Source organism: Sorex fumeus, unplaced genomic scaffold (assembly GCF_029834395.1).
Source record: "Sorex fumeus unplaced genomic scaffold, SorFum_2.1 ptg000044l, whole genome shotgun sequence".
NCBI lineage: Eukaryota > Metazoa > Chordata > Mammalia > Eulipotyphla > Soricidae > Sorex > Sorex fumeus.
This window is the reverse complement of record NW_026606101.1, coordinates 8,104,004-8,131,466: the sequence shown is the minus strand read 5'-3', so window position 1 is coordinate 8,131,466 and position 27,463 is coordinate 8,104,004. Positions and strand designations below refer to the sequence as shown.

Below are 27,463 nucleotides of genomic sequence, written 5' to 3'. Positions count from 1 at the left end.
CACACTTACTAGAGCCTGAAGTACAATTTGACTCCTGGACCACCTGGTCTCCAAGCATGGCTGGGAGCAGCCCTAGCAGTTTGCTCACTGCCAGGGTGGCCCCAGTGGTCACTGCAGGGCCCAAGAGCACCACATCCTCAGGCCCTGGCATTGAACACCATCCAGGATGGCCGAGAATCCCCAGTGGGCCCCTGGACCTCCTAAGTTCCTCTTGGGAGCCCTTCCTAGATTCTGAATGCCTGCTGCAAAGCCTTGTTTTAATTTCTCTTTGTCTTTATACACTTACTAAAATGTCCAGAAGGGAAGTGATTTACAAACCCCCTTGGGTGGTACATTTGTCTTTGTCGCCCTGCCGCCCTGAAGTCCAGATACTAAAAGCATACTAATGAGGAAAATTAGCTCTTATCTACCCATGTCTAGAGAAAAAGGTGTTTGTTTTGTTTGTGAAAAGTAATTAACAAAACTGATTAAGTCTTTTTAAGTATCATAATTAGAGGCATAAGTATGTACATGATACACGAAGTACATATAACTAAGGGAATTATTAGCTTATTATGAATGTGGCTCCAATGTTGATAAGGTGATATTTTGAAATTAAAGAGCTTCATCGCCACCTATTTGCAGAGCTCTGCATTTGGGCCTGGGAGTGTCAGTGACCAGAGCACCTCCCTTGCAGGCAAGAGGCCCAAGATGGATCCCTGCACCACCCCACATGCCGAATGCAGGCCCAGCTGCACTGCCACTGGGGTCATTGGTAAAGAGTGAGTGTGAGTGTGTGTGTCCATCCATCACTATAGCAAAGTAGAGGGAAAGAGGGAAATTTTAAGGCCTCTTTTTTTTTTTTAATTTTTATTAGTGAAACACCATGAGGTACAGTTGTAGACTTACAAATTTTTGTGCTTGGGTTTCGTTATACAATGATCGGGTACCCATCCCTCCACCAGTGCCCATTCTCCACCACCACTGATCCCAGTATCCTTCCCAGCCCCCATCCCACCCTGCCTCTGTGGCAAGGCACTCCCTTTTGTTCTCTCTCCTTTTGGGTGCTGTGGTTTGCAAAAGAGGAATTGAGTGGCAATCATGTTCGGTCTATAGTCTACCTTTATCATGCATCTCCCATCCTGGGTAGACCTTCCCAACACCCTTTACTTGGTGTTCCCTGTCTATCTGAGCTGCCTTTACCCCTAGAGTGTGTGGCTGGACTCCAAGCCATGGAGTAAACCTCCTGGTACTTATCTCGGCTATTCTTGGGTTTTTAAGTCTAACATATTAATCTTTCATTTAAAATATTTGAAGGGCCGGAGAGAATGTAAGGTGCTCGCCTTGCATACAGCTGACCAGCATTAAATCCCCACATCCTGAGCACCGAGTGAGGGGTAGGCTCTGAGCACTGTTGGGCATGATCTACACAACAAAAAAACAAAACCCAATGGCTCCTGGACACCCCTGTAAGAGCTCACAGTGAACACTAGAGGACAGTTGCAGACTGGACTGTGGTCGAGGAATAATGCAGAGCCAAGCTGGTACGTGCAAGTCCCGTGTGTCACTGTCCCCTGGTGATGGGTACCTGGGAGCGATGGGCTGCTCGAACCCGGTCTAAGCCTGGCAGTTCATAGGCACAAATGCGAGCTAATGACTGGGAACCAAGACGAGGCCAATGACCAGTGATCAACTGACAAGTTTATTCAGGGGAGGCAATGATTACATAGAGGCAAAAGGGGAAATCAAAGGTTGCCTGGCAACATAGTTTCAGGGGACAGAAACAGAAGCAAAGCTTATTCTCCTCAAAGGTTTCCAAAGGCAAGTGGCACTCCCAACCTCAGCCAAATCAGGGACCTACACAATTCTCTAGGGATTGGCAGACCCCCTGCCATCAGTCCGGTGCCACTGTCTGGACTTAGCATCTGTAGCCATTGCTTCTAGGAACCCCGGAGTGATCTTAGTGTCCACACCAGCAGGAACCCAACCCCCATGGCTCCACCCTTAGCACCACAAATCAGCTGCTGGCTCGAGTTCCAACAGCGCTGACCTGCATGTGGCCTCCTTGGTCATCAGCACAATGGCCCCCAGAGCCTGAGTGGGGACATGGGTCCCGCACCAACTGTTCCTTGTTCACCCAGCTGCCTCCTCTCAGGAGCCCCCGACCCTAAGTGCCCTTGACGCCCTCCAAGAAGCCTCCCAACTCCCGTGTCTGCCTGGGCCACGGCTCGTTATAGGTAGCATAAAGCCTGGGAACCCAGACAGGCCCCGCTGCTCGGGGCTCAAAGACTGCAAACGTGTCTGGGCCATCACCTGGCCCTTAGTGAGTTCAAGTTCAGGAGGAAGAGCTTGTCAAGTTGATTGGCTCGGTGAGGACAGCGATGAAGCTCAGGGGTGTGCGGGCCCGGAGGGGACTCCAGGATGAAACTTGAGCCCTGTCCCTGTGCTGGCCTCTGTCCTCTGCAGCCATTGCCGAAAGGGCTGGTGACGCTCCCCAAGGTGACATCCCTCTTCACCCTCCACCGCAGGGCTTCTTGAGAATCTGTGAACAGGAACAAGCGTCACCAGTGGCTGGATTGGGCCCACCCACACACCTGCCGAGCCTCTGCCTTGGGGCCCGCGTGGGAAGGAACCGCAGCCCCCCTCCCTTCGACTTGGAATGCAGGCAGCCGCCCGTTGAGTACCCGAGCTGGTTTTCTGTATTGATCAATGTCATACCCTCGAATTTGCTGACTGAACGGGTACAACCGTGCAGGCCCTCTCCGCAACTGACCTCACACCTGTCCATCTGAGTCCAGCTGTTACAATAAAGGACTTTTCTTCAAGCACTTTGTGGCTAGGCCCGTGGACCCGGGGGCCCTCACACCCACGGACAAGCCGGGGAGAGGCGCCCTGGCCTGACGGGACCTCAGCCATACCCGAACCTCTGCAAGGCTCGCCACGTGATCAGGTCATTGAAGCTTAGGCCGGTCAGGTCCACCTGAAGGGTGAGAGGGAAGACAGACAGCACTGTCAACACCCGAGGACACCACACAAGCGACCCCAACTCAAGCCACAGGACACTCAGAAACTTACGGTGGGGGAACACGCAACAACAATCTCCCTAAGTTAGTCATCAATGTCAAGTAGCCCACCGCCTCACCCCTTTCTAAAGAGAAACAACAGCCACGGGCCGGGGAGACAGCTCAAAGGGCTGAAGGCAGGTCCCACCCCTGCATTCCATGGGCATCACTGGCTGTGGCCCCCAAACAAAGCGAAATCCCCACAGGCTCAGGAGCACTGCCTACAGGGAGCAGAGTCGGCGCGCCTCTCCCTCAGATGCCCCTCCCACCCCGTTCCCCTCTGCCTGATGCCCACTCCCTGCACTTTCTTCCATTCACGAGAAGTTCCGTGTTCAATCCCGAATAAACGAGCTGGAGCTGTGCCTGTGACACCCTGGGCTCCATCCCCGACACCGGCACCAGCAGCCTTGGAAAAGCCATCACCCTCCAACTGGCGGTGACGCCAGAGCTCACTCGTGTCTCCTGAGCTGATTCCAATGGGCAGGACAGAGCCCACAGCCCGGGGGCTGTGCTGGAAGCACAAAGGCAGCAAGAGGCCCCGCCCTGAAGGAACGTGGAGAATATTAGGCGAGTGTGGTGCAGGGGTTGGTTTATTTTGTTTGGGGGCCACATCCGACAAGGCTTAGGGCTTCCTCCTGGCTCTGAGCTCAGGGATCACTCCTGGAACGACTGGGGGGACCATCATGGGGGGATGGGGATGGAACCCAGGCTGGCCGCGTGCAGGGCAATCGCCCTCCCTGCTGTGCCCACTCCAGCACTGGTGCTGGGGTGGAATCGGGACCTCCCACACGCACCTCACGTGCTGGAGCATGAAGCGGGCCCCTGTCCTTCCCAAACCCTGGCACGCCTGCCCCTCCTTCCCACGACCCTTGGGGGGCCTCTGGTTACTGGGGGCTGTCTGCCGCCCCTCGTTGGCTCCTGCAGACCCTGCTGTGGAGATGCGACTGGGGGCCTCCACCCTGCCCTGGATGCAGCAGCCCTCTCCTCTTCCCTGCCCGGTGTATTTTGCGGGGACTCCCCCGTGGAGCTGGGAGTGAGCAGGGCTGCCCCCTGCTGGGCCTACACTTGGCGCAGTGACCGCCATGCTGCCGGGGGCTGGTCTCGGGCTGAGGGGGCACGGGATCACTTTCGAATACAGGGGCCGAAATACAGCACTCTGTCAAGATGCCAACTCCAGTAGAGGCCACAGAAAGACCAACACTGGCAAACCCACCGCTCACTCACCTCCCCAGCCCCAAACGGCGTGTGGGAGAGCTTCAGGGATCGGAAGGGACAGGACTGAACCCTCCGAACACGGGGAACATGCCTTCCCATGATTCCTGTCCCTGCACTACCAATGGCCAGGGCATAGGCAGCCCATGACCACTTTCGGATGCAGGAGCACAGAGGACAAGAGAGGACAGCAAGGAGGGAATGCCCAGGGCCCAAGGGGGAGGAGCCCCCACGCAGCACTTCTGATGGCCACAAAAGCCCCGTCCTGCCTCCCTGCCACGAGGCGGAGAAGTGGGCTGGGGTCAAGCACGGCTCAGGGCTCTGACATTTTGAGCAGAATGGGGCAGGCCAGGAGAGTGCAAAGGTCCCCCCATAACCAGCCCAGAGACCAAAACCAGAAGAGAAGAGGCTGAGCACTGTCCCGGCTGTGCTGGCAGGAGGGCAGGTGGCCACGGCGGGGGCTCAGCCGCAGGGACCTCCCAGGAGGCACCTCACGGTGGCAGAGCCGAGGGCACAGGAGGAACTGACCCACAGCAGGACCCCACGGGGGACCCACAGAAAGCTGCCTGCACTGGCTGCTCCCGACTCCTCCCCTGAGCCCCAGAAGATGCTTCAGCTGCCGCGCACCCACGCGGGGGAAGCACAGCCAAGAGCCTTACCTGGGGCGCCCTTGCCAGAGCATCGTGGGCCGTCGGGGAGGGCCCTCCCAGGCCAACTGCATGCACGTCCCCACCTGCAAGAGACAACCTGGAGGGCAGTGGCTGCACCCTGCAGGTCGGCGAGCACCTGGCAGTGAGCAGCAGGGACAGACTGTACGAAAGCACCAGGGTCTGGACGGGACAGGAGACCCCCCAAACACGGGGAAAGGCTTTCGTCAGTTCCTCTCCCTGCACTATCAATGACCGGGGCACGGGCAGCCAGCGATCACTTTCGAATACAGGGGCCGAAGGGTCGGCAAGGGAGGAGCAGGCACCAGGGACCTGGAGATGGAGCATCAACCTACCTCAGGGCCCCCCGACGTGACCACCACCACAGCCGTCATCCCTAAACACAGAAATATAAAAGTGAGTGAGTCTCACGGCTGTTAACGATAGCAGAGCGGGTAGGGCATTTGCCTTGCACGCGGCTGACCCGGGTTCGATTCCCAGCATCCCATATGGTCCCCCAAGCACCACCAGGAGTGATTCTTGAGTGCAGAGGCTGGAGTAACCCCTGAGCATCGCCGGGTGTGACCCAAAAAGAAAAAAAAAAAGAGAGTGAGTTTCAAAGGCCGGGAGGCGGCACTCTCAGTGCAAGCAGGGGGAGCAGCTGGAGCCTGGGCGTGGGCAGCCCCAGAACTGCACACGCGACAGGACACAACCCATCGTGGGAGGACATCCGTAGCATCCGGGGGTGACACAAGGTGGTGACCCCTAGTATTCCCAACAGGGACGTGAGGGCAGCCCACAGGTGGGTGCACTTGTCGCTACACCCATACGGCCAGCAGGCCAAGCTCCCTAAGAACCACTGGGAACCCCAAATGATTGGGGCGCCCACGCCCCCTCAGGCTGAGACCAGCCCCCGGCAGCACGGCGGTCACTGCGTCGAGTGCAGGCTCAGCAGGGGCAGCCCTGCTCACTCCCAGCTCCACAGGGGGAGTCCCTGCAAAATACACTGGGCAGGGAAGAGGAGAGGGCTGCTGCATCCGGGGCAGGGTGGAGGCCCCCAGTCGCATCTCCACAGCAGGGTCTGCAGGAGCCAACAAGGGGCGGCAGACAGCCATGTCAGGGTTTGGAAAGGACAGGAGCGGGCCCCTGACCGGTCCACGCTCCAGAAGCGCCTCCCCGGCACACCCACCAGGCACAGGCAGGGGACAGGAACAGAGGGGGGACCGACTGACTGTACGAAAGCACCAGGGTCTGGAAGGGACAGGAGACCCCCCAAACACGGGGAAAGGCTTTCGTCAGTTCCTCTCCCTGCAGTATCAATGACCGGGGCACGGGCAGCCAGCGATCACTTTCGAATACAGGGGCCGAAATACAGCACTCTGTCAAGATGCCAACTCCAGTAGAGGCCACAGAAAGACCAACGCTGGCAAAACCACCGCTCACTCACCCCAAATGCCTAAATCCCAAATACCAGGACGGCTACTGGAGCTTTCCTGCTTCCCGGACAGCGCAGGCCAATGAGCATGCCCACCCACACTGCCCAGCTCAGGCCCTGTGGCCCCCACCCACCCCTCTGCAGGGCAGATCTCAGGCCACCCCTGGCTGCCGGACACTTACCCACAGGCGGTGGAAGGAGGGTCCTGCAGGAGAGGAAGGGCGCTGGCCGCTGCCTGCCCCTCGGCACCATCCTGGGCGCCTTGTCCCAGCAGCGCGATGGCAGGCGGCTCTTGACTGTTTAAGGCCAAAGGAATCAACAGGGGAGGATCAATGAGCAAGCCAGCCTGCTCTGCTTGAGGGAGCTGAGTACCATCCCCGGTCCCCCAAGTCCCCCAAGGATGACCTGGGTGACCCCAGGGCACTGAGCCAACAGCCCAGAAACCAAAAATACACGATGAGGATGGAAGCTGCTGGGCCCAGGAGACAGCATAGGATCGGGGCTGTGAGCAAGCAAGGCAGTACGGCCTGGTGTGGTCAGTGAAGAGCCACAGGGAGTGGCCCCTGGGCCCCGGAGCACTGCTGGGAGCCCCCTCCCCCAATAATCAGCACGGAGACACAGAGCTCCCAGCAGTCCAGCGTGGTGAGGGGGAAAGTCCAGCGAGGAAAAGGAATGGGGACAGCAAAGACACGAGCGGTCGGGCAGCTCGCGCCCCTGCAGGGCCAGTGGGTCATGACTGGCATTCCATTTCTCTGGGTATGGGGGCCTCTGTGCCCCAGGGGCTCTGGCACAGGACGGAGGCACACAAGTCCTTCTAGACTCCACACTAGCCGGACGGTTCCGGTCCAGGTTCGTCCTTCTGACTGGGATCTCGTCTATCAGGGCTGGGGGCCCCCCACAAGGTGCAGTCTAAATCCTACCTCATAAACCCAGAGAGCCTTCAAGGGTGGAGGGGGGGTGGGGGTCCAGATTCCAGACCTGCCTCCAGGAGCCTCCCAAGACCTTACCATCAGCCCCCCGGGTTTTTCGTGGGTTTTTTTTTTTGAGGGGATTGGGAAGCAGTGATCACACTAAACAGTACTCAGGAATCAGTCTTGGCAGGCTTGGGGAACCAGGTGAAGGGGTGGTGGTCCCTGCAGGGGGTGGCTGTGGGCACTGGGGGAAGCAGCCCCCCACCCTGATGGGGTCATCTCACCGTCTCACTGGGGGGTGCTCATGACCCTGCCGTCTGACCTTGGGGGAAATCTGTATCCAGTCTTCCCCTTTCACCCCTGATCCTAGAAGCCCGTGGCACATCTTCACGTGGTCAGGGACAGGCCCCCTTGGGAGGGTTTCCCACTCTGTGTGGGGAACCGCACCCCAAGACCTACCTACACTGAGACCCGAGCACGTGCTTTAGGCCGCGTGCTCCCCACTTTCCTAAGCGCTGCCCCATGGCCGGAGGCCTCCCCAATTCCCATCTGATTAGACACAGGGACCCACCATGGGGCAAGATGGTGTTCTGAGTGCCTCAAAGGCCTTACCATCAGGCCCCTGCATTGTTTTTTTTGCTTTTTGGGTCACACCTGGCGATGCTCAGGGGTTACTCCTGGCTCATGCACTCAGGAACTACTCCTGGCTGTGCTCAGGGGACCATATGGGATGCTGGGGATTGAACTAGGGTCGGGCCACATGCAAGGCAAACGCCCTACCCGCTCTATCACTCTAGCCCATTTTTTTTTAATTTGGTGGGGAGGGCCACAGTTGTCACATCCAACAGTGCTCAGGAATCATGCCTGGTGGGCTTGGGGGACCATATGGAATGCCAGGTATCGAACCCAGATCAGCCACGTGCTTGTGCAAGGCAAGCTCCTGCACTATCGCTCCAGTCCTAGGAGGATCAAGGATTCAAGGAAGACGAGGGTGCAGAGACTGGATGGATCTTACTGCCTCAGGCTCGCCAGGCTCTCTGCAGCAGGTTTATGGGGGGCCGGTGGGTTCCTTTGGAATCTGAGCTAATAAACTGTATGTAGGGCCTGGAGATGGTGCCAGAGTTGAATGCACCGTTCTGCACACAGGGACCGGGGGTTCAATGCCCAGCCCAGAGCCCCCCAACTGGGCACGGCCTCCGAGCACCAAGCCGGGAGCAGCCAAACATAGCACGAAGTGTGCAAGGCCAAACGGGCTTGAGCTGACTCCAGTTTTCCCGGCGGTCTGAGTACTTGGTACCATCGCTAAGTCCCAAATCCGGAAGATTCCTGACCCGGCCTTGGCGATGGAACCCTCAGCGGCTGCACCCATGATCACTCTGGGAAAATCGTGGTAGGCCCACCGAGGAAGGATCTGGAAAGATCGGGAAGGATCTGACCACCTCTGCGTCCCTTTCGGTCCTGCACTGATCAGGACTGGGCTGGTCGGCGGCCACGCGATCATAAGCAAAATTCATTGCTTCGCTTGCAGGGGTTCGGCAAGTAACCGCTGGACACTCTCCTGTCCCGGTCCGACCCGAAGGCCCGTGCCCAGCTCCTCTCGGACCACCGTCTCTACCCACCCCCGCGCCCCCGGGCCTCAGTTTACTCCTCCTGGTGGGAGAGGACGCAGACCCCACACCAAACCCGTCTAAAGAGCACTCACCGACGCTAGGAGCCTGGCGGCGCCCGGCAGCGCGGAGGCAACGCTGCGAGAAGACGCGGATGGCGGCGGATCTCGACAGACGCCGTCACCACCTGGACCACGCGGCCACGAAACGCCAGCATCCGCTCCGCGCCGGCGGAAGTGCCCCCGAGACGGGGCAGTGCCTAGAGCGACGCCTCACCCTGCGGAACGTGTGCGCGCCCCCTGGTGCAGTGGAGCTGAAATGCTGATGCTGAAAGATCGAAATTGTTCATTTTACTCCATTTTATTTTATTTTAAGATTTTTTTTTCCACTGAGAAATAGACCCTTACATTGTTAGGTTTCATTCATACAGTGTTCCAACACCCATCCCTTCACCAGTGTACATTTCACAACACCAGTTTCTCCAGTTTCCCTCCCATCACCTCCTGCTCAGCCCGTCTATGGCAGGCACTTTTCTTCTCCTTTCTCCCTCTCTCATCGCTTCATCTCTGTCTGCCTGTCTGTCTGTCTGTCTGTTCTCTGTCTCTCTGTCTCTCTCTCCCTCCCTCCCTCCCTCTCTCCCGCTCTTTCTTTCTCTCTCCTTTTGGGCATTGTGGTTTGCAATACAAATACTGAAAGGTTATCATATATGTCCCTTTCCCTACTTTTAACACTCAGTGGGATCATTTCCAACTATTATTGTCATCCTGGTCCCTTCTCTATCTTATCTACCCTCTGCCCCCCACACACACGTTTGTGGTAGATACCAACCATTGAAGGGATTGGATTGTTTAAAACTGCAGCCCCTGGATGATTTTGTTTCTCTAACTTTGTCCTATTTGAACCATCTGTAATGTGATATAGTCTGAGACAGGAGTGGGAGGGTGACAAGATGAGAGAGGGTCGGGTGTTCCGCAAAACTCTGTCCTAAAAGGGAGTCCTCATAGCAAAAAGGGACCTGGTCAGACTCTAGCTTAGCCAAAGTACACAGAGAAATACCAGGCTCCTGATGGCACGTTGGAGGCAGCCATGGGAGCCCCCAAGTTCTCACAAGCACTGATACTGCCCGCGTCCTAGACCAGGTGAGCACCCCAGGCACTAACTCAGCCTGTTAGGGAGTACAAGCAGCCCCTCTAAGGAGGGGGCTCTCCACTCAGACTCCTGCGTCTCACTAGCTCAGAACTGTGTGGAAATCCAGGCTTCAACAAAGCCCCAGAAGATGGGAATGTGCCGTATTCCTACCTGTGCAGCCTCCGGATGCTCAGAGTGAGGTTGGGGGATTCTCATCGGAGATGTCAGACCAGTGCTCAGGACTCTGGACAAGGGGCCAGGTACATACTTGTTGGTGGCCCCACCGCCCTGCTGTTCCCTTCTGCTCCCGCTCTTGCCCTTACTCACCTGTGAAACTGGCTAAGTGACATCTCTCCCCGGCCTTAGTCTGCTATACCTGAAAAGTGGGCAGAGTTCTAATTTTCCCTGGTCCTCACAACATTGCTGTGAGAACTAAGTGAAAAGGGGCATGAGCTCATTTAGAGCCAATCTCCAAGTGGAGTTTCTGGCCTTCAGAATTTCTGAGAAAGGTCTTGGGAGGTACTTGAAGGACTGGAGTGCATTCCTGGCTTGCCCAGGGGCCCTAGGTTGATTCCTGGCGATGCATGGCCTTCCCAGCACCATAGAGAATAGCCCTGGAGAAGACTCCTTCTCCCACCCCACTCCACCCCCCCCCAAAAAAAGCCCACAGAATTGTTTTGAATTACCTTTATTTATTTTTAAAGCTGTTCACAATAATTTATTACATTCACTATTCCAACACCAATCCCACCACCATTACACTTTCCCACTTCCATTATTTTGAATATTCCTACCACCTCCAAAGCCTGCCCCCCAAAGCAGGACCTAAATAATTTATTTTGTATTGATTTCTATGAATGATCCACTGAAAATGATCCAAAAAATTTTCCTTAGAAAAAAATGTGTGAAGATCCTTGTATCTCACCCTGTAGCCATTAAGCCCTTGAATAAGAGATTACTATCATGTTGTTGGGCTGGAGCGATAGCACAGCGGGTAGGGCGTTCACCTTACACGTGGCCAACATGGCTGACCCGAGTTCAATTCCTCCACCCCTCTCGGAGAGCCCGGCAAGCTACCGAGAGTATTCGATATGCCAGACACAGTAACAACAAAGTCACAGTAACAACAAAGTAACAACAAAGTTACTGGGCCCGCTCGAGCAAATCAATGATCAACGGGAGGGCCTTTACCTTTACCTTTATCATGTTGTTAGAGGTTGAGTCTGTGAACCAATATTTTTTTATCAAGATGGGTTGGCTGCTACTTTACACCCTATCAAATGTGGTGTACTACTCTTGGTACGTCAGTGGCGTAGAGTATGAGATGTCACATGACCACAAATGTGGCAGTGTGCTCCAGGAATTCTAAAATTTTATTTTTTGCTTTTTGGGTCACACCCGACAATGCACACGGGTTACTCCTGGCTCTGCACTCAGGAATTACTCCTGGTGGTGCTCAGGAGACCATATGGGATGCTGGGACTCAAACCCGGGTTGGCCATGTGCAAGGCAAATGCCCTACCCATTGTACTATCACTCCAGCCCCTGGAGTTAACTTTTTAACTGTATTGTGACTTTGATGAGGTCCAAGGTATCTCTGCAGCTTGTTGCTCTCTTCCAAGATTTTTGAGTCTCTGGATCATGGCCATTAATGAGCTTATATAGCACCAGAGGCAGTTTGTGGGCGTGACTGCAGGGCTCCCAGAAGAACCTGGAGATTGGGTGGGAAGTCGCTCTTTTCCAACTCAGTGTGAGCCTGGAGATCCCCACAGAATTTTAAGCAAAGCACAGAGCTTCTGTGGATGTGAGGCAGAGGGAGTAACTATGTTTGAAAGGTAAAATCAGCACAGCCTTACAATCACAAAGAAAAAGATTGGAGAAAGATGGCAGAGTGGGCAATGCAAGGGATCAACTCAGGGCTCCGTACATAGTGCTGAGCTACATTCCTGGCTCTCAAATAATTTACAATGGAGTTAATTTTAATAAAACATTTTATTTAACCAGATATAACCCAAATATGATCAATGTCGGCATGTAATCAACGTTTTTGCGTTATTCATGAACTGTTACTATTTTTTTTCATTTTCACAGAGTTTCTGGAATCTGGCCAGTATTTCCCATGCCCAGGTACCATACATGGCTGTGTCTGCTGTACCCACCAGCACAGGTCTAAGGCCACTTGGCTTTGATCAAGCCCTTGGCAGCCAGAGGAGAGAAGCAGCAAACAGGAGACTGAGTGTCTAGCCCTCCACAGTTCCCACGCCCAGGAAGGACCTGAGACATCTGTATGGGAGGAGAAGGAACTCTGGGCCTCCGATGCTATTCAAGTTTGGGGTCTCATTGTCCCGAGCCGAGATTAAAACCAAGGTACCTGCACCTGTCCAGGCTGAGAACTCTGGGGTCTTCTCGGAATGGGGGCTGGGAAATTCCCCTTTCTGCCTGAAGGCACAGCAGCCTGCAGTCATACACAACACCCTCCAACATAGAAACAGCCCAGCTCCACAACTGTACCTCATCAAGTTGCCAAGCCACCAAATCATTGCAGCTCCATAGTTCCTGGACTGTGCGGCCAAATATTCGACCATGCAACACCTTCAAGTTTTCCAATACTGTCAGCCCAGTAGGGTCACAGAAACTCTTTTGAGAAAGTTGCACAGAAGACCACTAAACTTGATGAGTGTAACAATAACACAAAAGGCTCAACTAGCACCAACCAGCCCCAGAAATCCTCAATGCTTTCAGTACCATCACTGTGAAGTATAATAATTACCACGAGATAACTTTTATTGATCTAAGCTTTGATAATTCCACTTGCCTTTGTGTTGTAACAAATAATATGAAGCAAATTTATTTATGCCTACTAAGGGGGCAGGCTGGGCTGGTGGGTGGGAAACTGGAGATGTTGGTGGAGAGAAAATCACATGAGTGGTGGAATTGGTGTTGGAACATTGTATGCCTGAAACAACTCTATTATGAACAACTTGGCAAATCATGGTGTTGTAATTTTTAAAAATTAATAAAAGTATATCTACTGAAACATAAAAACAGTGCTCAGCGGTTACTCCTGGCTCTACAGTCAGGAATTACTCCTGGTGGTGCTCAGGGAACAATATGGGATGTCAGGGATCAAACCAAGTCAGCCGCATGTAAGGCAAATACCCTACCCACTGTACTGTGGGGTTGGAACGATAGTACAGTGGGTAGGGCATTTGTCTTGCATGCAGCCACCCCAGGTTCAATCCCCAACATCCCATATGGTCCCCTGAGTATTTCCAGGAGTAATTCCTGAGTGCAGAGCCAGGATTTACCCCTGAGTATTGCCGGGTGTGACCCAAAATGCCAAGAAGGAAAAAAAGGTGCTTGCAGAAGGCTGGGAAGGAGCAGGACCTCGAATCAAACCTAGCTGATTCTTCCACCCTTGCTGCATCCCTCACACTCACCCCCCAGGGCCAAGAGGAAACTGGGCAGTTAAGAAGTGATGCTTGTTCACAGAACATGAGCTTCAGGTAGACATTGAAGTCAAGACACCAAGGAGATACCAAAATAGAGGGAAGAACCTCGTGAAAGAGCAAACATCTGGAATACCCAAATATCCCGGGACAAAGTGACAACTCCAAATCAGGGAAGTCCGTTTCATCAGACATGTTTCATCAGCAAAGGCAGCTCCAGGGAAATGCATCCCCATTGAGGTTTATCAGTCACGGATATTTTCTCTTTGAAAATAATGTCCACCAGGCGGAGAAAGAAATTTCAAAGTTACTTGGTCACAGATATTCATCTTTAGGCTGGTCGTCCACAGCCTAATCCTGCCAGCTTTCTGGAGGGAGGGCATCACCTCTTGGCCTCTGTCCCTACGGTGGGGACCTGTGCCCTTTTCACCCCCATTGAGTCAGAGTGTTCAGTGAGGGCTGCTGGAGACCCCCCAAATGGGCCGAGTCGGACCAAGGAAGAAAAGATCTCTGGGTGGGTGCCTAGCCTCTTATTCTGCCCCGGCCCCAGCTTGCAGGACCCCCGGCCTATTCCTGAAGGTAGATAAAGTAACAGAAGAGCAGAAATAAGAGGACGATGAGGATGACCAGGCTCACCGAGACCAGGAGCAGGGGGAACATTGTCAGTGCAGGATGGGTCTGCAGACCGGGGGCTCCACTTCCTTGGGACAATCTCTCCTGGACTCTGTGTCCGCTAGGGACGGGCAGCCTTAGCCACTATGAGGTCACAAAGTTCAAAATGGTGGGTTTTGGGCCACTGGGTTACAACCCCAACTTTTTCCATTATTTCAATCCTCACAATTTATTGATATCTGTTTTGTATTACCAGAGATCTATCTTTGAGAATGTTCATGTGGCTTGAAAATATGCATTCATTATTCCATTACTGAAATGTCTGTATGTCTAATAAGTTGCTCATCAATTCTCTCATATTATTTGCTTAGTCTTTCATTTTTCCATTTTCCTAAACTTTATTTATTTTTATTTATTTCTTTATCTTTAGCCCACCACAAAGTTGTTCAGGATTGGGTTTCAGTCATACAAAGCTCCAACACCCATCTCTCCACCAGTGTTCATTTCCCACCACCACTGTCCCCAGTATCTCTCCTACCACCTACCCAAACCCCCCTGCCCCTGCGTGCCTCTATGACATCCACCTTTTTTTCCCTTCTTTCTCTCTCACTCTCCTTTTAACAACCTCAACTTTTATGAGTACAAAGAGGATATAAAAAGCAAAACTCGGGGCTGGAGCAATAGCACAGTGGGTAGGGCGTTTGCCTTGCATGCGACCGACCCGGGTTTGATTCTCAGCATCCCATATGGTCCCCTGAGCACCACCAGGGGTAATTCCTGAGTGCAGAGTCAGGAGTAACCCCTGTGCATTGCCAGGTGTGACCCAAAAAGAAACAAAAACAAATAAACAAAAAACAAAACTCTTGGGACGGGAGCAATAGTACAGCGGATAGGATGTTTGCCTTGCACGTGGCCAACCCCTGTTCGGTCCCCAGCTTCCCATATGGTCCCCAAGCACTTCCAGGATTGATTCCTGAGTACAGATTCAGGACTAACCTCTGAGTATCACTGGGTGTTAACCTACCCCCCACCACCCCAAAGGGGAAAAAAAACACAGGACCTCTGGTAGGTAATAATACTTTTTTTTTTAATGTGGAGCCAATGGTTTAAAGAACTGGAGTGCATGCTGTGCCTCTAGGAGTCTGGGATTAGCCCTTAAGCACTGCAGGGTATCACCCCAAAGTAAAATAATAAATTAATTAATTAACCGGGGAGGCTGTCTCTGTAGACTTTCCAAATGAAAGTCCTTTTTTCCTCTCTCCCTAGGAAAATACCCAACAGGCCTCCTAGCATTCTGGATCATTCTTAGGTAAGATGTCCTATAATTACTGAAAATGGGAATAGCTTCTTGTTAGCTATTTGTGTGACTGGACACACACATGCTTAGGTCCACCCCTTGTCTTGTTGATTTTTTTTCTTCTTTTTATTTGGTGCATGCATCAGTGGAGCTCAGAGCTTTCTCTTGACTCTGTGTTCAGGGTTCACTCCTGGCAGGGATCCGTGGACCAGGGGTTTGAACCAGGGCTGGCTGAAAGGCAAGCACCTAACCCCCTGGGCTTTCTCTCCAGCCCATTGGTTAATTTTTAGCAGCATTTACAGGGACGGTTTCTCTTCGCCACCCACAGGTGTGCTGGGAAGGGGCCTGTGCCCTCCTACTCTCCTTCTCCAGTGAGTTTCTCTTCACCACTCACCATCCACACTTACAAGTCCAAGCTCCAAACAGAAAGAAAGTAGGGGAGGAAAGGATGGTTGAGGGACCCTCTCTTTGCAAGATCCCCTCACCCTAGCAGACTCCCTCCTGGGCAGTGGCTTCACATACCTGCCGTGCTTTTCTAACCTGCTGGAGGAGACCAGAGGCCTTTGGGGAAAGGGGAGCTGGTCACTTGGGTTCCCCGCCGGGGACATAGACCTGCCTAATTGAAGGTGTGAGTCCTCTCACCCCTCTCTCCTGGGGCTGGGGTGGGACTGTGGTAAGAAAAAGAATCCATAATTGCCCTGTTTTGAACCTCTAGCTTGTCCTGACAATACCTTCAATTCAGAAGAGTCATCAAGAATCACAAGTTAGGCACCAGAGAGATAACAAAGTGGGTAGGGCACTAGCCTTGCACACAGCCTACCTGAATTCCAAGGTCTGGGTCCCCCAATCTTCGCTGGAAGTTATTCCTGAGTTCAGAGCAAGGAGTAAGCCCTGAACCCCTCTGGGCCCCAAAATAAAATAAAATAGAAGTACAATTAAGTATCAGCAAATCTTTGAGTGTATATTTATTTTATAAAGCTGGGATCATGAAAAAAATTGTTTCTAATGCTTTCCTCTGATTTTTAATTTTTTAAAAAAATGTTTAATTGAATCATTGTGAGAACAGTTACAAAGCCTTCAGGCTTAAGTCTCAGTCATACAATGATCAAACACCCATCCTTTCACCAGTGCACATGTTCCACCACCAAGAAACCCAGTATACCCCCCATCCCACCCCTCCCCCTGACTGTGTGGCAGATGATTTTCACTTTACTCCCTCTTTGCTTTGATTACATTCAATTTTTTGACAGAAGACCCACTATTACTACTTGGAATTCCCCCCCCCCAACAATCAGACCTGCCAAAAAGGCATCATTAGATAATTTGTTTTCTATTGCTAATAATGAAGGCATATGATGTCGCGCGGCCACTGTTACAGCTGCTCAATTTTGGATTTCTGGTACTTTAGTAATTAAATCTAGAGGGATATCTGCCAAAAATCTGCTGGGTTCTGAGTTTGGTTTGTGTGCCTGTGGGATCATGGCTCTTCAGGAATGGAGTAGCCGTTCGTGGGTGGCAACTCAGCATCAGATCGGGGCGGGGAGAAGGGCCTGTACTGCCCCCCCTTGAAAAAATTCTTGGGAAAATAGGGCTGAGTGGGAAAAGTTTGACACCCGATTCCAGAAGAACAGATTGATGAGATGAAGGACGGATGAGTGGACGGTGAATGCATAAATGGATGGATGAAAGAAAGGAAAAGATGGATGGAAGGATGGACGGGTAATTGGAGGATAGATTGTTGGATCGATGGGTGGTGGATGGATGGGTGGTAGATAAATGGATAGTTGGGTGGACGGGTGGTGGATGGATGGGTGGTGGGTGGTGGGTGGATGGACGGATGATAGATGGGTGAATGATGGATGATGGAAGGGTGGGTCGATGAGTGAATGGATGGATAGATGAATGTAAGAAGACGTGTATATATGTGTGGATGGATTATGGATGGCGAATGGATGGAAACAGGTCGATGAGTGAACGGATGGATGGGTGAGCGGAAGGATAGGCATTTAGATGCATGGAGGGGTGGAGTGATGGCTGAATCAAGGGGAGGGTGGGTGAGGGAGTTGTGATGGATGCCTGAGTGCACGGTTGCACGGGCATATGGATGAGCGAGAGAAAACAGAGTTCCAGGAACGTTTTGTGGATAAAACAAATGCACCGATGAGTGGGATGCTGGTTAAAGTTGAAGCGTTCCTGGAATGAGCGGCCAGTATCCAGAATTCCCCTCGAACCCACCAGGGGGCGCAAAGGGGCCGTTAGAGGGGGGTTTCAGCTGCAGCGTTTCCGCGGGTGGGGATGGGTGAAGCAGCTTCCTGCAGCTGAGGCCCCGGTCCCTTCGGTCCCTGCGGTCTCTGCTGTCCCTGCGGCCCCTGCGGCCTCTGCGGCCCCTGCGGCCTCTGCGGCCCCTGCGGTCTCTGCGGTCCCTGCGGTCTCTGCGGTCTGTACGGTCCCTGCGGTCTCTGTGGTCCCTGCGGTCTCTGCAGTCCTTGCAGTTTCTGCGTCCTCTGCGGTCTCTGCGGTCCCTGCGGTCCCTGCGGCCTCTGTGGTCTCTGCGGTTCCTGCCCGCCCCTGCCGTCCCTGCCCTGCCCGTCCCTGTCCGTCCCCTCTTGCCTCCACCACCATCGGGGTTCTGGGGCCTCGGATGAATCATGCGGCAAGATGCTTCCCAGCGGCCTCCAGCGCCGGTGCCGAGTCGCTTAGCCTGGAGAGGAGGGGAAACTGAGGGCCGGAGCGCTGAGGGCGAACCCGCCGCTGCCCGGGCTCCGTGGACCTCCCGGCAACCGGCGTGCCCCGGGGAAGGGTCCGCTGAGCGGTCCGCTCTGGGAGCCGGGGTCTCGCGCCCGCCGGCTAGATGTGGGACCCCTTTAGTGGTGAGAGCCGGGCGCTGCCTGCGTGTGACCAGGCCGGGATTGTCACAACCCCGCCACCACGGCGGCGTTTAATCCCCGCAAGCCGCTGTCTGAGTTCGCTCACCGCTAACCCCCCAGCCCCTTCAGTGCTCCGTTACGGACCAGCCTGGCGCCGCGGGGCTGGCTGCGGCCGCGACAGGTGACAAACTCCCAGGACGGCCAGGACGGCATTGAGGAGCACTCAGCAAGCGGACAGCGCCCCTTCTCTCCTGCAGGAGCCTCACCCCGCAGCCTGATGCCCCCCTGTGCCAGGGGCCGGGGGCTGCCTGTGGGTAAGTGTTGCTCCGCACCCACTTTACTGCCGCAGGGACCTAGGTGCCTTTCGGCTGCCCCGGGGTATGGGTGGGGTGGGGAGGGTCTGAGATCCGCCCTGAAGAGGGGAGGGGCTTGGGGGCCACAGGGCCCAGGCTGGGGTCCCCCCTACCACTGGTGCAGTGAGTGTGGGGGTCCTCCTCATTCTCCAGAGCTTCCTCGTCCTTCAAGCTGGTAAGCCGAAATGGTGTGTGGGCACAGAAGCCTTGAATGTGGCTTGTTTTGTGGGGCGCCCACAATGTCCAGCACACAGCAGGTATTTGGGGTAAGTGAGCAGTTGGTATGTACTTTTAGAAGCATACTCTATTTTTTTCAATTTATTTTTATAGGTGGGGCAACGTGGCTGTGCTTACTTACTCCTGACTCTGTGCCCTGGGGTCATTTCTGGTGATGCTTCCAGGAAGGTGTGTGGGACTCGAACCAGGGTCGGCTATATGCAAGGCACACACCTTCACCCCTGTGCTATTTCTCTGGCCCCCGCGGTTGGTGTTTTTACCAGAGCTGGTCTTCCTGGCATTGGAATATGACTCCAAGGGTGCCTCTGCATGGCGTGTTGCAGGGCCGGGTTCTATCCATGGCCCCGCAGGATCCCCTGAGCACTGCAGGGATTGTCTTCCCCTGCCAACACCCTCCCACACACACACTGAGTTGGATGTGGCCCCAAACCCAAAAAAGGAAGTCGAAGGGCTGGAGAAATAGTAAAGTGGGGATGGCGCTTGCCTTGCCCAAGGCCAACCCGGGGTTGATCCCTGGCATCTTATATGGTCTCCGAGCACTGTCTGGAGTGATCTCTGAGTGCAGATCCAGGAGTAACCCTCAGCACTGCCTGGTGTGACCCACACCCCCACCCAAGTAAAGGAAGTTGAACATCCTGTGCGTCTTGTTGAAAAGAGGTGGAACCTTTCCATGACTTCTGCTCCTGGATCTTAGGACCTGGCAGAGCCGGACTGGGGCCTCACTGGGGCCTTCTCTTTCTCTGGAGGACAGTGAGAGGCGTGGCCTGGGCCCTGGAGAGGCAGGGGAGGTTAAGGAGTGTTTCATGTATTTGGAGGTGACACACCTACCCCTTCCAAGCCCTGGAGCCTACAGCTATCTTTAAGGGCTCCCACCCCTCCCCAGCCCCACCACTGGGCTCCATGCTCATTTCGGTGAGGGACCAGAGAGATAGTACAGTGTGCAGGGTGTTTGTCTTGCATGCAGTCAACCCCAGTTTGATTCCTGGCATCCCAGATGGTCCCCTGAGCATCACCAGGAGCGACTCCGGAGCACAGAGCTGGGAGTAAGGCCTGAGCACCACTGGTGTGACCTAATCCTCCTCTCCCCCCCACCCACACACAAAGAGGCAAATGAAGCCTGGACTGCACCCTGAGGGGCTGGGCTGGGGCTGGAGCCCCAACATGGGGCACTTCTCCCCTCAGGGGGCCCAGGCTACCTCCCCATGCCCCATTCCTAGGCCTGAGTCATGTAGAAGGGCTCGTGGCTGGCCTCTGGGAAACAGGGTCAGAGTACTACCTGCCCCTGGTGAAGGTTGTCGTGCGCCCCTCTCTGCACTGACTCTGAGGCCATGTCCAGACTTGAGGCCTCTCCTCTGTCTAGACCCAAGCCTGGCCAGCAGCCAGCCTGCAGCAGTTGTGCGAATAAGTGCAACCTGAAGAGAATCAAGGAGACAACACCACCATCCCGTGGTGTGACTCGACCTACTGCGAAGCATCAGACAGGACCCCCAGGAGCATCAGACAGGACCCCCGGTGCTGGCCCTCGGGAGAGGTGAGGGCATGCCCTGTGTCCTCATTGCTTGGAATCCTTGGCTGTGTTTCCATAGGGGGCCCCTTGGCAGGTCTGTCCTCCTAGGGAGGATTCTTCCGAGGAGCTGTGGGGACAGGAAGGACCCTGGTCCCAAGGGGCTCCGATAAGACAGATGTAACTAGAACTCAGATATCCCCTTCACAGGTGCCTTGAGGGGTTCCTGGCCCGTTGCTCAACCCCCATCGCCACCGCCGCCCTGACTGCTCACCACGCCCTTCCTGAATTCCATTCTGTCCAAGTCACAGCTTCAGAGTCGCCGCCTTTTCCTCCGACTTGGCACACGGGATGGCCCCGTGAAGCCCTCTCGGCCAACGAGGACCCCTCGTTTCGTGTGCAGCAGTGAGCTTCTCTTCTGGTTCGGGGGCAAGCGGTGACGTGAGCCTGGTGGGTCCCTCTGCGCAGCCCCCAGTGGTGAGGCAGCTTGGTACCACGCCGGACCCTGCCATGGGTGCATGCTGGCCCTGTTGGGACCCGAGGACCGGGCCCCTTGCTCACCATAAGGATGACTGCTCTACTCAGTAATGTCACCATCCTGTCTCCATCCTCCCAAGAAGCAGCCAGACTGCAATGCTCCCAGCTGGGGTGCTCCCGAGGGGGGAGGTTCTGGGGTATTCTCCCCCAGTGCATGCTCCTCTCCCCCAGGTCAGATGCAGTCTCGGACAGAGATAGAATCCAGGTGAAAGGACTCCAAGGACACCAACCTGCCCCCTGCCCCCTATGTTACCCTCTTGGGGGCCTTTGAGTATGACCTGTATGTCCCCCCTCCTGTGCCTGCTTTGCTTTTTGGGTCACACCCAGAGAGGCTCTGGGGTTACTCCCTCCTGGCTCTGCACTCAGGAACCACTCCTGGCAGGGCTGGGGGGCTATATGGAATGCTGAGGATTGAGCCCAGGTTGGCCGTGTGCAAGGCAAACACCCTACCTGCTATACTATCGCTTCGGCCCCTGTGGCTGCTTCTTGCGAGCTTTGGGGAGCCCCTGTGAAGATGGACATATAGGCAGGAAAATGTCTTCCTCAAAGCAGAAAGGGGCTTGTTTGTTTGTCTGGGCCATACCTGGGGATACTCAGGAGTTCATCCTAGTTTAGTGCTCATGGATTGCTCCTGTCAGTACTCAGGCGACCAGGTGGTTCCAAGGATCAAACCTGGACCTTGGGGTTAGAGTGATATATCGCACAGTGGGTAAGGCATATGCCTTGCTTGCAGCAGATCCAGCTTCGATTCTTAGTATTCCTAGTATCCCATATGGTCCCCCGAGCACCGCCAGGAAAAATTCCTGAGTGCATGAGCCAGGAGTAATCCCCGTGCATTGCCGGGGGTGACCCAAAAAGAAAAAAAAAAAAAACCTTGGGCCTCTTGCATGCAAAAACTTTGCTCCGTCCTTTTGAGCCATTTCCTTCGCATGTGACTTGATTTGATATGAGGGACGCTGAGGTCTGTGCTCGAAGGGCACTTTACTAGCAGTGCTCAGGGCACCATATGCATTGCCAGAGATAGAGCTGGGGTTGGCACCATGCACGGCACCTGCTTGGCCTCCTGTACTATCACGGCAGCCCCATCTCTTTCTTTGAAAAGCAGAACTTTGCCAGGGTGACTGTGCGGCTCTAAGGCCCACAGGAGTGTGTCTTTGATTCCCCGTGGCAGGGAGGGTCACGAGGGCTTTTGAGGGAAGGAATGACCCCCACTAAGGCCCTTTGCTCACTGGCTGGTTTCCCCCACACTCGCCCTTTTCCTGCTGGCCTTGGCCCCGCTCCCCTTTCCAGCTGGCTGTGCCTTCGTGGGCACCTGCATTCCAAAGTGGTCAGAGCTGCCTGTGCTCTGATCGTGGATGATGCAGGGAGAGGAATCGGTGAAAGCAGTTTCCCGTGCTTGGAGGGTCCGCTCCTGTCCCTCACAGGCGCTGGCGCGTTCACACACGCTTGCTCCGCTGCAGCCTCTGCTTTCCGCCCTGAAGCATGGTGGGGGGACGGCTTAGCTGGGCCTCTTAGCTGGTGGGGACCAGACTCCCGCTGCATGGAGGGTCAGACGCTTTAGGAGCTCATGGAGCCCAGATGAATCTGGCAGCGTGAGTGAGTTGGATGGCGGGGTTGGGGAGAGAGGGACGTTTACAGGGATCCCTCCAACCCTGGGAGATTTTCTAAGGGTGCTGACATTTTGGAGGTGGTGCCCCTGGGCGGGCACTGGGAGAAAGGGGGTATGATGGGCAGCAGCAGCGTGTGGAAGACCCGAGAGTGGGGTGAACCTGGGTTATTTGGGGAGACCTGTGCAAGGCCGTCTGCTGAGGTGGGGGGTTTCTCTCCCAACAGGGGCAGGCTTCCAGAAACGGCCTCCACCGGGCTCTCTGCCAGTCACTACTCTGCCCTGCTCTGACAAGACCCGTCTTAGATTTTGATTCCAGTTTTCCTTTCTTTCTTTTTCTTTCTTTCTTTTTTTTTCTTTTTAAAATTTTATTGAATCACCGTGAGATAGTTACAAGCTTTCATGTTTGGGTTACAATCACACAATGATCAAACACCCATCCCTCCACCAGTGCACATTCCCCACCACCAATATCCCCAGTACACCCTTTTTCCCACCCTCCCCCTGCCTCCATGGCAGACATGGTTCCCCATAATCTCTCTCTACTTTTGGGCATTATGCTTGATGCCAGCTTTCATTCGACACTTCTCTGTGATGATCGAGATTCTTTACTTAGCTCTGTGTGTTTTATTTTGCGGGGTTACACACATTGGTGCTCAGGGACTCCTTCCAACTCAGGGGAACACATGGTGCCGGGGATCAAACTCACGGTGTGCAAGGTCTGGCTGGACACAGACACCCTGTGTACAGGGCATGCCCTCACTTAGCGCCTGCTATCCCCGCTGGCTGAGATGGTTCGATGAGCTGTTTGGAGGGCCGACAGGGCAGCTGCTCCCTACCTAACTATGGGCATTCTCACGGACGTTACCCTCAAGAATGATGATGAAGGAACTTTGAAGACCAAACTTGTCATGACCTCCCGACCCGCAGCCTCCTCATCAGTCTCGACTGCTGCCATGGGATGGACAGGGAGGCGCTCTCAGGACAGTGATGGGGAAGTGTCTTTCCAGAGAAGTTTCATCTTCTCTGTTGATACTCAGGGGCCACATCAACTTTGGTTGCTGATGTAGAAATTCCAAGCTGCTGGGTTCATTCAACTTTCTCCGTAGTTGATTTGGGGATCCTTTATGCACCCCATGCAGCAGTGGCATTACCACTGGACACAGTTATCCCTGGTGCCTCTGTACAGCACAGGTCAAGTTTTCCCTCTGTGTTCACATGGCAAAGGGAAGATCCTGGGACCCTTTGGCTGGCTCTGCACCCCCCCAGCCATGTCTCTGAGGCTGTAGACCCAGAAGACTAGGTTTCTTCTTCTGGGTCAGATCATCTGGTATGAACCAGTTCATCCTGGGACTTCCTTCCCCGCAACTTTCTACTATTTTCTTTTGTTTTGTTTTGGAGGGTCACATCCGGCTACACTCAGAGATTACTCCTGGCAGACTCTGGGGAGCATATAGGGTGCTGGGGATTGAGCCTGGGTTGGCCACACACAAGACAAGTACACCACCCTCTGTTCTATCTCTCTGGCACTGCCTTTGTTCCGTTAGAGCAAGAGTTCCTATTGATATTTTCAGTGTGTATGTATCTTTCTCCTTTTTCTCACCCAATAAATCGTTTACCTGCCCCGATGCCTGGTTTATTTATTGATTTTTTTTCACAAGGCACAGCCTTCCAGGTGTTCCTGAGCAAGGCCCAGAGCATGAGTCACACTCCCATGTGCTAGGATTTGCATGGGGCATGCTCTTGAGGCTTGACCTAGGAGACAGAAGAGGGATGGAGTATTTAGAGGAGGCCTGAGCAGTCCCTTGGGCTTCAGAGGACTTGGGTGGTGGAGAAGAGAGGGGAACTGTTAGAACTGTTGGCTGAGGAACCTTTTGCTTGGAGGGCTTGGAGATGGGATGATGAAGGCTGGAGGGATAGTTGAGGAGTTAGGCCACTGGCCTGGCATCGATCGTTAACACTGATCATCAGCATGGTCATCCCCTGAACACCACCAGGAGTGATCCCAGAGCACAGTGAGTCCCTCCCCACCCTTAAAAGATGAATGGTTCCCCAAGCCCACCAGGAGTGATCTTTCAATGCAGTCAAGAGTGAGCCCTGAGCACAGTCAGGTGCGGCCCAAAAACCTTTGAAAAGAAAAAAGGACAAGAGGACTGGTCAATGGTTGGAAATTACCACAAATGTGTCGGGGCAGAGGGTAGTTAAGATAGAGGAGGGCCCAGTATGACAACAATAGTTGGAAGTGATCACTCTGGACAAGAACTGAGTGTTGAAATTAGGTAAAGGGATATGCATGAGAACCTTTCAGCATCTGTATTGCAAACCATAGTGCCCAAAATGAGTGAGTGCCAGTTCAGGGAACCATTTGGGATGCTGAGGATCCAACCTGGGCTGGCCTTTTGCAAGGTAAGCACCCTACCTACTGTACTACTCCAACCCCTTGATTGTTCATCCTTTTTTATTTTTCTTTTTGGGTCACACCCAGCAATGCTCAGGGGTTCCTCCTGGTTCTGCACTCAGGAATTACTCCTGGTGGTGCTCGGGGGATCATATGGGATGCTGAGAATCGAACCCAGGTCAGCTGCGTGCATGGCAAACACTCTAGCCGCTGTGTTATCGCTCCAGCCTGATTGTCCATCCTTTCCATTCACATTGAAGCCACCTTGACTTCACAAGGTCAGCACCCCTGACCAAGAAGCATTCTGAGAGGCCAATGGGTCTCTGCAGCCTGCAGTCCACCAAGATCTGATTTCAAGTGCACTCCAAGCCTTATTTCCTCCCCAGGGACCATCTGACTTCTCCCCAGTGCCCTCTTAGTCTCCCATCTACTCTGACTCTGGTCTGGACCAGTTTCACCCATCTGTGCCCCTGGCCTGCAGCGAGACATGACACACTCTCCCAACTCAGCTGCAGTTCCTTCCTGTCAATCAAGGGCTTGGCTGTTGGTCTTCATCTTGACAGACTAAGACTCTCAGGAACTGCCTCACTGCTAAGACGTTTCCCGTCAGCTGTGGGGAGTGACATTCATGATGCTCCCCTCTCTTCATCCTGCTTATTCCCTCAGCATTTTTGAACACCTCTACCTCAGTCCTAGAGTCTGCAGGAGGAAACCGTGATGGGGTGCTAGGGAAGGGGACAGGGGAGACTGCCATGGCTGGTGCTGTGGCGAGGTGGGGCAGGGTGACAGAGACGCCCTGTAGGTCACCAAAGTGTCCCAAATAAGCCAGACTTGGGCTGGAGTGATAGCACAGAGCTGGAGCAATAGCAGTGGTAGGACGTTTGCCTTGCGTGCAGCTAGCCTGGCCAAGCCGGGTTCGATTCCTCTGCCCCTCTCAGAGACCAGGAAGCTACTAAGAGTGTCTTGCCTACATGGCAAAGCCTGGCAAGCTACCCATGACATATTCAGTATGCCAAACACAGTAACAAATCTCAAAATGGAGACGTTACTGGACCCGCTTGAGCAAATCGATGAACAACGGGAGGACAGTGACAGTGACAGTCCTTTGCTCAAGGTGACCTGTTCTTCCTCTTTACCTTGTTTCTGGCACCCTGGGACAATGACTGAAATGACATCAATAAATCAAGCATGGAAAGTGCTTCCTGCAGCCTCACACTGACTCCTCACACAAGGATAGCGCCCCCTCATTAACATTCACTTTCCAACCAAAACGAACCTTGCCCCTTATCTGCTCCCATCCTCGTGCCACCCTGACCCTCAGTCTCCAGTGGAGATTTACCACGCTCTGGAATGTCTCGAAGGACGCCTCACCACCTAAGGCCCTTCCTTCCTCAGTTCTCGTGTCCAGATTACCAGCACCAGAGGTCCCCGCCATACAACTGCACCTGTTTTCCTTCTCCTGGCCTGTGTCCCTGGATCTCGTCCTCCACTTCAGGTTCCTGGTGACTCAGCCTGAGTCCCTTCCGGAAGCTGTCACCAAACAAAGCTCTGTCCAGACTGGACTCCCCACCCTGCTTTCACCAGGCCCACCGTCAATTATGCACAGGCACAATTCTAGGAACTGCTTAACAAAGGAAGCCAAAGCAAGCTCCTGTATTTACTTACTTGTTTTTGGTGTTGTTGTTTTGGGGGTCCACACCCAGCAGTGCTCATGGCTTCTCCTGGCTCTGTGTTCAGGGATCACTCCTGGCAGGGTTCAGGGACCATATGGGATGCCAAGGGTTTAACGTGACTGGCTATGTGCAAAGCAAATGCCCTCCCCACTGTACTCTTTCCGGCACGGCCCCTATCTTTTTGGTCGTTGGTTACATGGATAGAACAGGAACAGATCATATAAAGGACTAAAATGTAGAATAACGCAAAAGCGCTAGTACAGAAGATAGGGCATGTGGCTGACCGGAGTTCAATCTCTGGCACCGCATAAGGTCCCCTGAGCATAGCCAGGCGTAAGCCCTGAGCACTGCCAGGTGTGATCCACAAACCAAAAATAAATAAAGGAAGTAAATGTGGGCTGGAGAGAAAGCAAAGAACTTAAGGCATCCTGGGACAATGACCGCCATGCTTTTCAAGACACCTTCCTCAGTTGTATCTCTAGCCTTGCTTGGTACCATGAGCCCTGCTGGGAGTAGCCCTCAACAGTGTCAGGAGTGGTTCAACCCGTTTCGCCCAAATTAGTATATGAAATATGAAGTAGGGACAAGAAAGCAAAAGAAAGCAGGTAGCCAGACAGGAAGTTCGGGCAAGCTGAGAGAAAGGCTTTTAAATATTTCACTATCTTGGGGCTGGAGCAATAGCACAGTGGGTAGGGCGTTTGCCTTGCACACGGCCAACCCGGGTTTGATTCCCAACATCCCATATGGTCCCCTGAGCACTGCCAGGGGTGATTCCTGAGTGCAGAGCCAGGAGTAACCTCTGTGCATCGCTGGGTGTGACCCAAAAAGCAAAAATAAATAAATAAATAAATAAATATTTCACTACCTTGGGAACTGGAGCAATAATACAGTGAGTATGGTTCTTGCCTTGCACACAACTGACCCGGGTTTGATCCTTGGGACTTCATAT

The 27,463-nt window shown here is 53.8% G+C and overlaps 4 non-coding genes across 4 annotated transcripts; 1 reads left to right on the top strand and 3 right to left on the bottom strand.

Annotated features, from left to right (window-relative positions):
• Positions 1 to 4,285: 4,285 nt before the first annotated feature.
• Positions 4,286 to 4,421, bottom strand: LOC130030849 (small nucleolar RNA SNORA71). The gene has a single exon (XR_008793523.1). It is a non-coding gene; the product is annotated as a small nucleolar RNA SNORA71 (small nucleolar RNA).
• Positions 4,422 to 5,064: 643 nt separating this feature from the next.
• Positions 5,065 to 5,195, bottom strand: LOC130030847 (small nucleolar RNA SNORA71). Its single transcript, XR_008793521.1, has one exon. It is a non-coding gene; the product is annotated as a small nucleolar RNA SNORA71 (small nucleolar RNA).
• Positions 5,196 to 6,132: 937 nt separating this feature from the next.
• On the bottom strand, positions 6,133 to 6,263 carry LOC130030846 (small nucleolar RNA SNORA71). The gene has a single exon (XR_008793520.1). It is a non-coding gene; the product is annotated as a small nucleolar RNA SNORA71 (small nucleolar RNA).
• Positions 6,264 to 22,147: 15,884 nt separating this feature from the next.
• Positions 22,148 to 22,280, top strand: LOC130030848 (small nucleolar RNA SNORA71). Its single transcript, XR_008793522.1, has one exon. It is a non-coding gene; the product is annotated as a small nucleolar RNA SNORA71 (small nucleolar RNA).
• Positions 22,281 to 27,463: the final 5,183 nt, after the last annotated feature.